Raw genomic sequence first — 13,658 nt, forward strand, 5'->3', positions numbered from 1 at the left:
CACTTGTTCTCTTTGCCAACAGCCATCATGTACCCCTTGCAAGTGGTCAAGGTGTACCAGCCTTCACCGCCCCTAGCAGGCGCCCTGTTTAGATAGTGCATGTGGGCGAACGCTTCAAAGCTCGCCTCCACCTGCAGCATCTCACAGGCGGCAACGTACCCCAGAATATTGATCCAGGAGTTGGGTACAAGTTGCCAGATACCCAGTTGGTATCCGTCCAAGATCCTCTCCACGGCCGGATGGAGAGGGAAGCGGAGGCCAGCCTGGAAGGCCGCTTCATAGCAGCCGAATGCTTTGTCTTGATAGCTGGCCAGGCTCGGCCAGGTTATGGTGTCGCCCTCGTTAGGGACCGACAAAGTGTAGCCATAGCCTAGGACGACCTTGCGCCTAAAATTGGCAAGGCCGGATGCCATGGCGCTCCGCCTGCCTGGCGGAACATGCTGATAGTAGGGGGCTCTCTCCAAGCGCCTGGAAGCACTCGGCTCGGCCCAGCTTTCCCCCCTATCCACTGCCAGGGACTCTCTGGCAGAATCTATGTTTGATCTAGCCTCCTCTGAAGTTACGGAGGCATTCTCTGTAGAAAATGACGAGGCCGACTCGCCATCAGACCTCTCATCAGAGCTAGGGGACCGCCGACTGGTGCCAGCGGGGTCCTCCCCTAGACTCTCTTCCGGCGCCTGTCCAGAAGGCCCGGGTTGATATTCTTCATCCGCCTCCCCCAGGATTCCATCACTGGGAGTTCCACTAGATGTGGGCGAATGGTAATAGGTGGGGGTTGGAGGAAGATAGGGAGGGCTGTCAGGGTGTTCCGACAGCTCACTTTGAGGCACTCTTATTGAGCCGTCTGAATAAACAGTCGACCCGTCCGAATGGTAGAAAACTCCATCGGAGCTACACTGCCTTGCTGTTCTTTTGGTCCTGGCCATAGTGTCCTACACAGACACGGAAACGGTCGGATTCGGAGAAGTTCGCAAAACAGGGTCTTTGGCCAAGCATTCGGCACTGCTAGTTCTAGATTCAACCGTCCCCGGTGACCGGCTGATCACTATCCTACGCCGTGCCGCATGCAATTGGGGAACCATTTTTTCGAAAACAAAGAAAAAATGAAGAGTAAAAAGAAAATACAGGCGTTACCTTTAGAAGAAGGGAGAAAGACGCCTGGTTGACTAAAGAACGGTCGAACTGGTAGCCGAGTGTCGGATGCTTGAAAAACGCTTAGGGAATTTTGAGATTCTTTAAGTCAAAAATTCCAAGATTCTCCAGAGATTCGCCAAGGTGTGAATCCAAGGGGGGGTCAAACCTTACTATTTATAGGGGGGTAAAAACCCTAATTTTTCCCTCCAGTAATTTTTGAATCTGACCACTCAGATACTGACACCTGTCACAGGAGTCACGTGCAATGCACGTGTCCCCTGTGAGGGGCAAATGATTAGGGTATTTTTATACCCGGCCAGGTGGCCCAATCAGAAAGCGCCACGTGTCCTCCATATAGGTGCCATTTGGACCTATGGAATGATGACACGTGGAGGGTGGACTCTTCTCCGTCCTACGTGGACTGAAGGTCCAGCAGGGACCATTCAGGTGGCGACACGTGTCACTCAAAAGGTGCTTCAGAATCCTTTTGGGCACAGTGACACGTGTCACTCAGGCATTGGCCCTGGGATGGCGGCCTTCTATGGCCCAAATCCCGACGCGCCGCAAAACGGCGTGACCTAATTCCTAGGTCACCAGATCCTAGGAGGGCACACTTTTCAAAAAGACCCTATAAATAGGGACATTATGTCATTTATGACGACACACGGAAAAAAGAGAGAGAATTTTTGACACACAATACGAGAAAATACGTCACTTACCACAGAGCTGTCGTTTTCAAGGAACACACAACACTTTACCTGAGCTTGGAATCCAAGCGGATAACTTTACTTCCGCACGTTTTATCTCCGAACAATTACTGACTTAATCTTCGGAGGCGAACCACCGACCATCCGGCGGTCCGTTTGCTTTGCAGGTACATGCATCCTTAGTTGAATCCAGTTTCAGTGTTGTAACTCTCCCGAGGGACAAAAACCCCCGAAACAAAACTCACTCAAATTCACTCAACCCCTCAAAATCCCACCAAAAATCAACATTTTTCCCTAAAATCTTCACTCCATTTCAACAAAATCACAATCTACTACTTCATTCTCCTTCTTTAAACCCAAAAAATACCCAAATTTTCAAAACCCTAACCCTTAAAAATCAATTTGGGGTTTTCTTGTGAGCTAAAATTTGAAGCAATTGGGTATTGGAGCATGGTCAAGCAAGCATAAAGAAGGTTAGAAAACTCCATTCCTACTCCTATAAACTCACTCAAATTCACTCAACCCCTCAAAATCCCACCAAAAATCAACATTTTTCCCGAAAATCTTCACTCCATTTCAACAAAATCACAATCTACTTCTCCATTCTCCTTCTTTAAACCCAAAAAATACCTAAATTTTCAAAACCCTAACCCTTAAAAATCAATTTGGGGGTTTTCTTGTGAGCTAAAATTAGAAGCAATAGGGTGTTGGAGCATGGTCAAGCAAGCATAAGGAAGGTTAGAAAAGTTCATTTGCGGGTTTTACACCCACGATAAGCTCGGTATAATCGTTCCTCCCTTTCACTAATTTTGTGTTTAAATTCTTGAATTTTTGCATGAAATTGCTTGAGAATGTTTGTTTGAATTGGTTGTGAATGATTGTTAGTTTATAATTGTAAGGTATTATTGAATTTCAAGGTGTTTTGTGAATGTTGTGATGAGAATTGGATTTTTGTAAGTGAGATTGAGGAATTGTTTTTTGTGAATGAAAAAGGCATGCTTGGTTGAATAAGTTGTTGTGTTGCATTAATTGTGGTTAATGCATGATATTAGTGTCGAATTATTGTGAATGCATTAATGTGCTTGGTGATTTGCTCGTTTTGTTTTAAGGTGGTGACTTAGAGCTTGACTTGGTGATTGATTAAGCCTTGAGTTGTTGTCTTAGTGGACCTAATGCCTCTTGTGTGTTGGTTGTGTTGATTGCTTGGTTGTGGTTGTTGGGGTTTGGTGAGTCCGACTCACCGCGGAAACAAACCCAAAAACAAGACCGCACTCGCAATAAATAAAACCATAAACATAATTAAATTAATCACAAGATTAAGATAAGCTAATTACCTTTGACGCGTGCTTCGCTCCCAAATGAGCTCTTACTTGAAAGCTTCAAGTCCCGCTCACACGGAGACCTCCAACTAAGTGCACCTGCACCAACAAAACCGACTAGGTCCAATGTCTTGGGGTTAGCAAGACCCGACCAATAAAACCCGAGTAATTATATTGAGTTCAAAGGTTTTCACTAATTGTGATGCCTTTTTCAACTCTTACTCAAGCATCATTCCCAATGCCCATACTTGGGTATTTATAGGAAATGATGGGAGTATCATTTACTCTCCCATCAATGTTGGATAGTATGATTTTTCCATTTTATTTTAAAGCTAAAATAAAATTAATAATCAAGCTAGTAATAAATCAACAAGTGGCAAGCTCATGTGAGTGGTTAGGTGAGGACCACTTGGAGAAGGGGGGGACCAAACTTGCTCCCCACTCCCTCTCCCATAACCGGCCACCTCACTCCACACACACTCAAGGACCACTAGCCACATGGCACCCACCCTTGGGCACCAAGGCAGCCAAGGTGGGCTGCCATGTACTGCTGTCCGTGGTAGCCACGCCCAACAAGCTCAGCAGGCCCAACACTCGCAGGCGGGCTGCCAGGCGCTGCTGGCCAGCAAGCCCAGCATGCTTGTGCGGGCTGCTGCTGGCCTTGTGCCTTGGCCAACGCTGCTAGGCAGGAATCAATGGCCTAGCGATGCTGCTGCTAGCTGTGGCGAGCTGGCGCGCCTAGCGTGTTAGCTGCTGCAGCTTGTTGCGGCATGGCTTGCTAACCATTGCGCGCACAAGGCTGTGCCTAGCATGCTAGCACGCACTAGGCAGCGCCTAGCCTTGCGATGCTAGCATGGGTGCGCTAGCACGCACTAGCCAGCCTAGGCTCGGCTTGGTGCGCATGCTAGCCACCATGCTAGGCCATACGCCCTTAGAACTCGGTTTGCTTGGGCATTCCGATGCTAGGGGTTTTTTGGTCTTTTGTTAATTTATTACTATTTCTCGTCTCGTCTTTCACTATTTTTCGACTCGACTTCCGACGCTCGGTTTCGACACTCTAAGCTCGAATTTCCGACGTCTAAATAAATATTACTCGGTCGACTCATTAATTCCTTCCGAATTAATTTGTCGGTTCGGTTTGTTGAATGCTTGGATGTGACCCGAAGGGTTCAGTCAAGATTAAGCTGTAATATTAATTATTCATTAATATTACTGATCGGAAGCGGCCTCCACCCAGGCATTCCGATCACTTAACCTCACTGAATATATTAGCTTTCTAATAATTCTGAACCCACTCACGGAATAGTACACTTGTTCGAAGGACACCATTCCTTTCAATCTCCCACTTGTCCTTCCGGACAAGTGCGCATTTTGTGTACAGCCTTTTTTCTATGTCGCTTAATGTCTCTTCATGAACTATAAGGTAAGATTTATTTTGTCATCCTTATTACGTCCAGAAGTGTTTCCCGATTCCGAGTCCGACTGTCAATAAACAGATGATTTCTAAAATCCATCCGATCACGGCCATGCATTTTACAGTCTCGCTCTACGAGAGGCCTTGTATACAACAAAGACATCTTCCCTATTTTAGTAAGGGGACATTCCCAGTCTTGTAATGTAGCTCCTCTTACTGAGAGGACCTAGTCGCCTGAGTGTTGTCATTATAATCCCCTATTACGGCAGACGTTTGACAACATCAAAGCGAACTAGTACTCAAACAAGAGAACTCACAATACTCATGGTCGAGGAAATAGGTTCCGATAGCCATAATGAGAAGTATACTTATGACAAAAATTTTTAATTTCTTAAAGTATTCTCATAGGTCGATCCAGTATGGTTCTAAACCAATACCTGTGAAAATGATTTATGACAATCATGTCCTTGTAGCACATGAAACGGTGCTATAAATCAAACTACACACTAATCTCAATCGGTCATTAATCGTCCATCGTTTAAATGACCTTGATTTGGGATAATTTTCGATTATAATATTCAATGTTCACTTAATAGGTGTTTCCTTACCAAGACTGGTCTTGATACCCTATTTTGAATATTCTCAGAATCGAATGGACTCATTATTTAATCCTAAACCACAATTAAATAGCATAACGGAGTAATAAAATATTGCATGAAATTTTATATTACTCCAAAACTTGAATGGTTTTCCTTAGCGTCTTACATTAATTTTTCTCAAAATTAACTAAAACACTAAATAAGGAAATCAAAGCCAGTCTCCTACATGCTTGATTCCCATTGCCTCAACGTGCTTGTTGTGCTTCACTTGAGGCAAAGGTTTAGTAAGTGGATCGGCTACATTGTCATCCGTTCCAACTTTGCAAATTCTGATTTCACCCTCTGATTTCCATTCTCGAATCATGTGAAATCGCCGCTTGACATGTTTGACCTTCTGATGTTCCCTAGGCTCTCTGGCCTGAGCAATAGCTCCATTGTTGTCACAATAGAGGGCTATTGGACCCTTTATAGAGGGTACAACATCAAGTTCACCAACGAACTTACGAACCCAAACAGCCTCCTTAGCTGCTTCAGCAGCTGCTAAGTATTCGGCTTCAGTTGTAGAATCTGCAGTTGCACTCTACTTTGCGCTCTTCCAACTAAACTCCCCTTTATTTAGACAGAACACATATCCAGATTGCAATTTGAAATCGTCTCTGTCTATCTGGAAGCTTGCGTCGGTATAACCTTCCACAACTAAATCCTCTACACCACCATACACCAGGAATTTATCCTTGTTCCTTTTCAGGTACTTTAGGATATTTTTGGCCGCAGTCCAATGCGCCTCTCCTAGGTCTGATTGGTAACGGCTCGTAGCACTCAAGGCATACGATACATCTGGCCTAGTACATATCATGGCATACATGATCGATCCAATAAGCGAAGCATATGGAATCTGATTAATTCTTACCCGCTCATCAAGTGTCTGTGGACACTGCTTCTTGCTTAGGGTTATGCCATGTGACATTGGCAGGTGACCTCTCTTGGCCTCCTCCATGCTAAATCGAGCAAGTACCTTATCAATATAAGTACTCTGAGTCAATCCAATCATCCTTTTCGATCTATCCCTATAGATCTTGATGCCTAGTATGTACTGAGCCTCTCCCAAGTCTTTAATTGAGAAGCACTTTCCAAGCCAGGCCTTTACAGATTCTAACAACGGAATGTTGTTTCCAATGAGCAATATGTCATCGACATATAAGACTAGGAAGGCGATGTCACTCCCACTAACCTTCTTGTAAACACAAGATTCATCTGGATTCTTGATAAAACCAAACTTACTGATGGCTTCATCGAATCGCAGATTCCAACTTCTGCTTGCTTGCTTTAGTCCATAAATGGACTTCTTAAGCTTAAAAACTTTCCTAGCATTGTTTTGGTCGACAAAACCTTCAGGCTGTGTCATATACACAGTTTCTTCCAAATAACCATTAAGGAAGGCGGTTTTGACGTCCATTGGCCATATTTCATAATTGTAATATGCAGCAATCGCTAGGAGGATCCGAACAGATTTAAGCATTGCGACTGGTGAAAAGGTTTCATCGTAATCAATACCATGAACTTGTCTGTAACCTTTTGCCACCAATCTAGCTTTGTAAATGAATACATTTCCATCTTTGTCGGTTTTCATCTAGAAAATCCACTTACATCCGATAGCTGTATAACCTTCGGGTAAGTCAACCAAGTCCCAGACTTAATTTTAAACATGGAATCCATTTCAGATCTCATGGCCTCTTGCCATTTAGCAGAGTCGGTGCTTGCCATCGCTTGCTTGTAGGTTGCCGGTTCATCTCCATCCATAATCAGGATGTCCTGATTCTCGGTTAATACTAAACCAAGATATCTATCAGGTTGAGATCTCGGCCTATGAGACCTACGTAGGGTAATGGATTTAGCATTTGCATTGTCGGTTCGACTTTGCACATTTTGATCATTTTGACCTGCGTCAACAGATGCTGTTTGAGCACTTTGACTGTCATTATGATTTTGTTGCTCATCCTCACGAACTTCGTCGAGTTCGATTTTCCTCCCACATGTCATTTTGGAAAGGTGCTCCTTCTCTAAAAAGACACCATCGCGAGCAACAAACACTTTGTTCTCCGATTTGTTGTAGAAGTAATACCCTTTGGTTTCTTTTGGGTAGCCCACAAAGTAAACCTTGTCAGATTTGGGATGAAGTTTGTCAGAAATCAATTTCTTGACATATGCTTCGCATCCCCATATCTTTAGAAAAGATAACCTAGGAGGTTTCTTCGTCCATAATTCATATGGAGTCTTTTCTACAGCTTTTGATGGAGCACGGTTCAGTGTTAGTGCCGCAGTTAGAAGTGCGTGTCCCCAGAAAGAGATAGGAAGATCACTAAGACCCATTGTTGATCGTACCATGTCTAACAAGGTTTGATTTCTCCTTTCGGATACTCCGTTCCATTGTGGAGTTCCTGGAGGTGTCAATTCTGAAAGTATACCCTTTTCTTTCAGATGGTCATCGAATTATTGGCTCAAGTATTGACCACCTCGATCCGATCGAAGGGCTTTGATTTTATTGCCAAGCTGATTTTCAACTTCACTCTGAAATTCTTTGATCTTTTCAAATGATTCAAATTTATGCGATATGAGGTAGACATAGCCATATCTACTATAGTCGTCTGTGAAAGTGATGAAATATTGATGTCCATTTCTTGTGGTTGAGCTCATTGGTCCACATACATCGGTATGTATAAGACCCAATAAGTCACTTGCCCTTTCTCCCAACTTGGAGAATGGCTGTTTAATCATCTTGCCTAATAGACATCTCTCGCAATTCTCAAAAGATTCTAAATCGAAAGAGTCAAGAACACCTTCTTGTAGAAGTTTCTTGATGCGTTTGATGTTGATGTGGCCAAGATGACAATGCCACAAGTAAGTCTGATTTGACTCTATGGTCTTAGCTCTTTTGGTATCATTATAAACAATTTGTCCAAAGACACAAACGTGTCATTCCATAAATATAAACAAGATGATATGTCTTGTGATCAAGTTCAAAATGACGTCCAACGCCACAAGAACAAAATATGGTAGATAAAACTAAACAAGTTTTAAATCTAGACAAAATATGAGATTACAAGCTTTCTTTGAAAGATTATCTTCTTCTTCCACTTGTATACTCATATCCACTTAAAAAGCACCGCTCACTTTGTTCCTGAAACAGGAGCATATAGTGAGCCAATTTTCCGGTATCTAATACCTTATAAATGGCTTATGTTCAAGTGTAAAGATGATACCTGAGATTGAGGTTACTTTTCTTTTCGCCTCATCTTCTAGATACATGCTACATTCTCTTTTGTAGTATCCGGGTCTACTACAATAGAAGCAGTGCATCTTAGCTTTGTTCTTGAACTCCTTCTTCTTTGGTCTCAGAGCAACCTTAGCCTTCTTGCAAGAATAGGTTTTCTGGAGCTCTTGAACAACTTCCATCAAGGACAGTTTGTTCCGCTTGGCCGTAAGTCGCATCTTTAATGCAACATACCCCGAATGGAGTGAGCTTAGTAGCATGAGAGCTGCTTGCTCATTGTCCACTGGTTTGCCAATTAGCTCCATATGGGTGAATAGCCTTGTCATGTTGAGCACATGAGCTTGAAGTGGCATCCCGGGTCTAAGTCTTGCATTATAGACCTTAGCCCATACTTCTTGTCTCTCTTTCGTGAGACACCCATCTTGCGGTGGCTTGATCCTCATGTTTGAGAGTGACCTAGTCACATCTCTCATAAGTCCATCATAGTTACCTCTGGTACTTTTGGTGACTCTCAAATTGACTACATCTTCTAGAGCTTTGAGCATCATGTCCGGAAAACAGTTGGAGAACTTCCCCTTCCATTGTACCGGGATAGAGTTTGCCATGAGTCTGAAAACTCTTTTACAATCCACACTCCATACCTCAGGTGCCTCATCACTCATAATCCCCTTTGAGTAGAAACTCGGGATTTGAGTGTCCAGAATGTGCTCTAGGTAGCAATTTCGGAGGGTCTTTCGGAGTTCCTCTTCCCATTCCTTAAAGTTTACCAAGTTCAGAGAAATTGGCAACTTTTCGGGCAATTCCGGGAGCATAAGGTCGTTGACATTAGTTGAAGACATGATTCTACAATTGAAAGAATTTGAAATAAAAAAACCATTCATTATACTTAAATAAGATTGAATTCATGCATTTTAATCAAACTTATTTAAAACATCTTATTCACACCTTAAAGATTATCCCCACTTTAGGTGAGAATAAGTCGATTCCAAGATCCAAAGAAACAAAGAGTGGTTAAGCATGCTTTGGCTTGTCTTAACACTCAATCTCCTAAGGTAAGCAACGCTTTGCTAATGGCTCCAAGCCACTCTTGGTTGAATAAATCGTCGCATCCAATGCTCTCTAAACAATTTATTCACTTTGCCACGACATGTTAGGACTCCATCACTCATATCATTGAGTATAACCAAAACCACCTTGCATACCCGGTATGCCTTACGTTCCTTGGAGAAGTAGTGATGCCTCGCTTTGGCGTAGCCCACCACTACCCTCGTTCGGTTGGTAAGTGTGTTTTGGAATGGCAAGTTTTACTCAATATTTTAGGGACCTAGGGTTTCTATGTTGGTTGATTTAAGTGAACTTAATTAATCATCTCAACATTCGAAATCCTAAACATGCATCTAACATATAATTCATATATATATAAACATAAATATATATCGAAAACATAAATAGAGATACATTTGGCAACTAGCATGACCCCTTGAGATCTTCAAGTCTTCAAAAGGTCTTCATTTGCAACTTCATGGCTTTGTCTTCTAAGAACCCCGTCTTCAAGACTTGACCAAAATATTACAATTTCTAGTATCTACGATTAGGACTAATCTAAATATTAAGGTACAAAAATACTTAACGGTTCGCAGAACGTATTTAGATTTACAAAAATACATCACGGATCACAGTCCGTATTTTCTATCCTAATCGAGCCCCACTAGTTGCCATTTCATAAAACCTGTGGGAGAATTTACATTCCATTCATCCATTCACTATCTGTGAATGGCCCATGCATTTTACAACGATTAACAAGTAACAATGCATAAAACGCGCGAGAACTAGTAACTAATCTAGGTGGTTAGTCCAATTAACACGCCTAACTAAACAAGTCAAAGTTGTTTTAACCGGTTATGGAAATAACTAAGAGACGCTCCCACTTAATTCCGCATCCAACTTAACTAATCCAATTAATTAAGTCGGTGAACCAAAATATTTGCCAAAATTAATTTTTGCAAATGTCGCTAAAAAACCGAGGCCTAGCCTCCAAAAATTTTAATTAAATAAACAAAATAATTAAAATAATTAAAACGACAATTTAAGCATTACGAATTCCTAAATGTCTAAGTGCCTAGCACTAAGACTTGGAGTCCAAAAAAAAGTACCCTTACTTACATATTAAGCAACGCTAAAATTAACTTTAAAATAGCATCGCCTTAATAACCCCGGGTTATTGTGCCAATTATGGGATTGTACGTACCGTACAACAAGCACGTAGTATGCCCATGCGCACCCCCGCAACACCAAGCATGCATGTGGGCTGCTTGTGCTTGCATGCACAACGCCCAGCCCAGCCAAGCGTAGCAGCACGCACAGCGCGCACAACATTATGCTGCTGCTGCGCCATGCTGCTGCTTGCTGCTGGCTGGCGCGCTATGCTGCTGGTAGCGAGCAGCAGCCCACGCCCTTCCTCGCACAAACACACGCACAGCACCAAGCACCTAAGAACGAAGTGCCCAGCAGCCTCGGCAGCCACATATGGGTTGCGTGAGCAGCCCAGCTGGCCGAGACCTAGCTCGGGACTCTTAGGCCTCGTGTTGCGTGCTAATGCTTCGAAAATTATCGATTTTTGTGTGTACATTATAAATAAATTCTAAATTAATTTTAGAATCAATTTTGAGGAAAAATGAAAAATAACAAGTCCAACTTAAATAATTCATCCAAATGCAATTAACCAAATTTATTTCCAAGAACCATTCTTTAATAAAATTGGTTTAACTTGGTGTAATAAAATAAATTAGGGCAATTCTCACTATTAATTTAATCACTTTAAATTAATCTTGAGATTTTGACAAAATAAAAGGGAGTTGGAAAAAATGAACATAAGTTCAATAAACACTCCAACTTTAATACTTGTGACTTCATGAAAAATTATATCTTCCAATATGAAGATAAACCAATTTCAATCACAAGTTTTAAACTTTATGATTCCAATCAACTAAAAAATGATTAAATCAATAAAGTTTAACCAAAATTCATGGAATTTAGTAACTCAAAGTTTCAATCACTTATCATAAATAAAGATTGAATCTTTAGTACTTGGAAGCAACAAAGAATAACAATTTCACACTTAATGCAATTAATTTGCAATTATGTGAAAAAATAAAACCAAACTTTCAAGCACCAATTACTACCAAGTAATCATGCTTAAAGTGGTCTAAAATAGCATATAAATTAAGGAAAGAACCAAATACATAACCACCATAAATATGCAATCAATTTTCAAGGTTAGAAAGACTTCAAATTTTTTGTCAAAACGAAAAATCCCTCGAAAAATGCATTTGTGGTCGTTTTTTGGCTAAAAACAGAGCCCTAAAAGGGTAAAAAACCATTTCCAGAACGCCTTTTCCACCCAAAATTCACTATTTTTGGGTCGAAATCTGGGTTCGGGAGCTGAAGACAGCTCTAATACGAGGTAAAAATTGGAAAAACGAGTTACTAATCTAATTAGCAACTTAAAACCATAAAAATTAAGCCAAAAAAACACCTTGAAAATATTATGATTTTAAAAATAAACGAGCGAGGCTCCGATACCGTTGTTGGGGTTTGGTGAGTCCGACTCACCGCGGAAACAAACCCAAAAACAAGACCGCACTCGCAATAAATAAAACCATAAACATAATTAAATTAATCACAAGATTAAGATAAGCTAATTACCTTTGACGCGTGCTTCGCTCCAAAATGAGCTCTTACTTGAAAGCTTCAAGCCCCGCTCACACGGAGACCTTCAACGAAGTCCACCCGCACCAACAAAACCGACTAGGTCCAATGTCTTGGGGTTAGCAAGACCCGACCAATAAAACCCGAGTAATTATATTGAGTTCAAAGGTTTTCACTAATTGTGATGCCTTTTTCAACTCTTACTCAAGCATCATTCTCAATGCCCATACTTGGGTATTTATAGGAAATGATGGGAGTATCATTTACTCTCCCATCAATGTGGGATAGTATGATTTTTCCATTTTAATTTAAAGCTAAAATAAAATTAATAATCAAGCTAGTAATAAATCAACAACTGGCAAGCTCATGTGAGTGGTTAGGTGAGGACCACTTGGAGAAGGGGGGGACCAAACTTGCTCCCCACTCCCTCTCCCATAACCGGCCACCTCACTCCACACACACTCAAGGACCACTAGCCACATGGCACCCACCCTTAGGCACCAAGGCAGCCAAGGTGGGCTGCCAGGAGCTGCTGGCCAGCAAGCCCAGCATGCTTGTGCGGGCTGCTGCTGGCCTTGTGCCTTGGCCAGCGCTGCTAGACAGCAAGAAATGGCCTAGCCATGTTGCTGCTAGCTGTGGCGAGCTGGCGCGCCTAGCGTGCTAGCTGCTGCAGGTTGTTGCGGCATGGCTTGCTAGCCATTGCGCGCATAAGGCTGTGCCTAGCATGCTAGCACGCACTAGGCAGCGCCTAGCCTTGCGATACTAGCATGGGTGCGCTAGCATGCACCAGCCAGCCTAGGCTCGGCTTGGTGCGCATGTTAGCCACCATGCTAGGCCATACGCCCTTAGCACTCAGTTTGCTTGGGCATTCCGATGCTAGGGGTATTTTGGTCTTTTGTTGATTTATTACTATTTCTCGTCTCGTCTTTCACTATTTTTCGACTCGACTTCCGACGCTCGGTTTCGACGCTCTAAGCTCGAATTTCCGACGTCTAAATAAATATTACTCGGTCGACTCATTAATTCCTTCCGAATTAATTCGTCGGTTCGGTTTGTTGAATGCTTGGGTGTGACCCGAAGGGTTCAGTCAAGATTAAGCTGTAATATTAATTATTCACTAATATTACTGATCGGAAGCGGCCTCCACCCAGGCATTCCGATCACTTGACCTCACTAAATATATTAGCTTTCTAATAATTCTGAACCCACTAACGGAATAGTACACTTGTTCGAAGGACACTATTCCTTTCAGTGGTGTGTTTATTGCCTTGCATAAAGACCAACCATGAGCCAAGGAAACCGACCTGGAAACACGGATGCTAGGTACCGCAACCCCTCTCCTCCTCCTCCTCCTCCCGTTGATCCACCACAAGTGGACACTATGGGAATCATGTATAATAAGTAGGAGGAGAGTTCGACCTACAAAGACGAGAGTGTTGTCGAGGCCTTAGGGGTAGGGGATAATGTTAGGATGCTTTTCGAGGGATGTGTCCTAGGGAATTTGAT

This window comes from Chenopodium album, chromosome 3 (assembly GCF_948465745.1).
Source record: "Chenopodium album chromosome 3, dcCheAlbu1.1, whole genome shotgun sequence".
In the NCBI taxonomy this organism is placed as follows: domain Eukaryota; kingdom Viridiplantae; phylum Streptophyta; class Magnoliopsida; order Caryophyllales; family Amaranthaceae; genus Chenopodium; species Chenopodium album.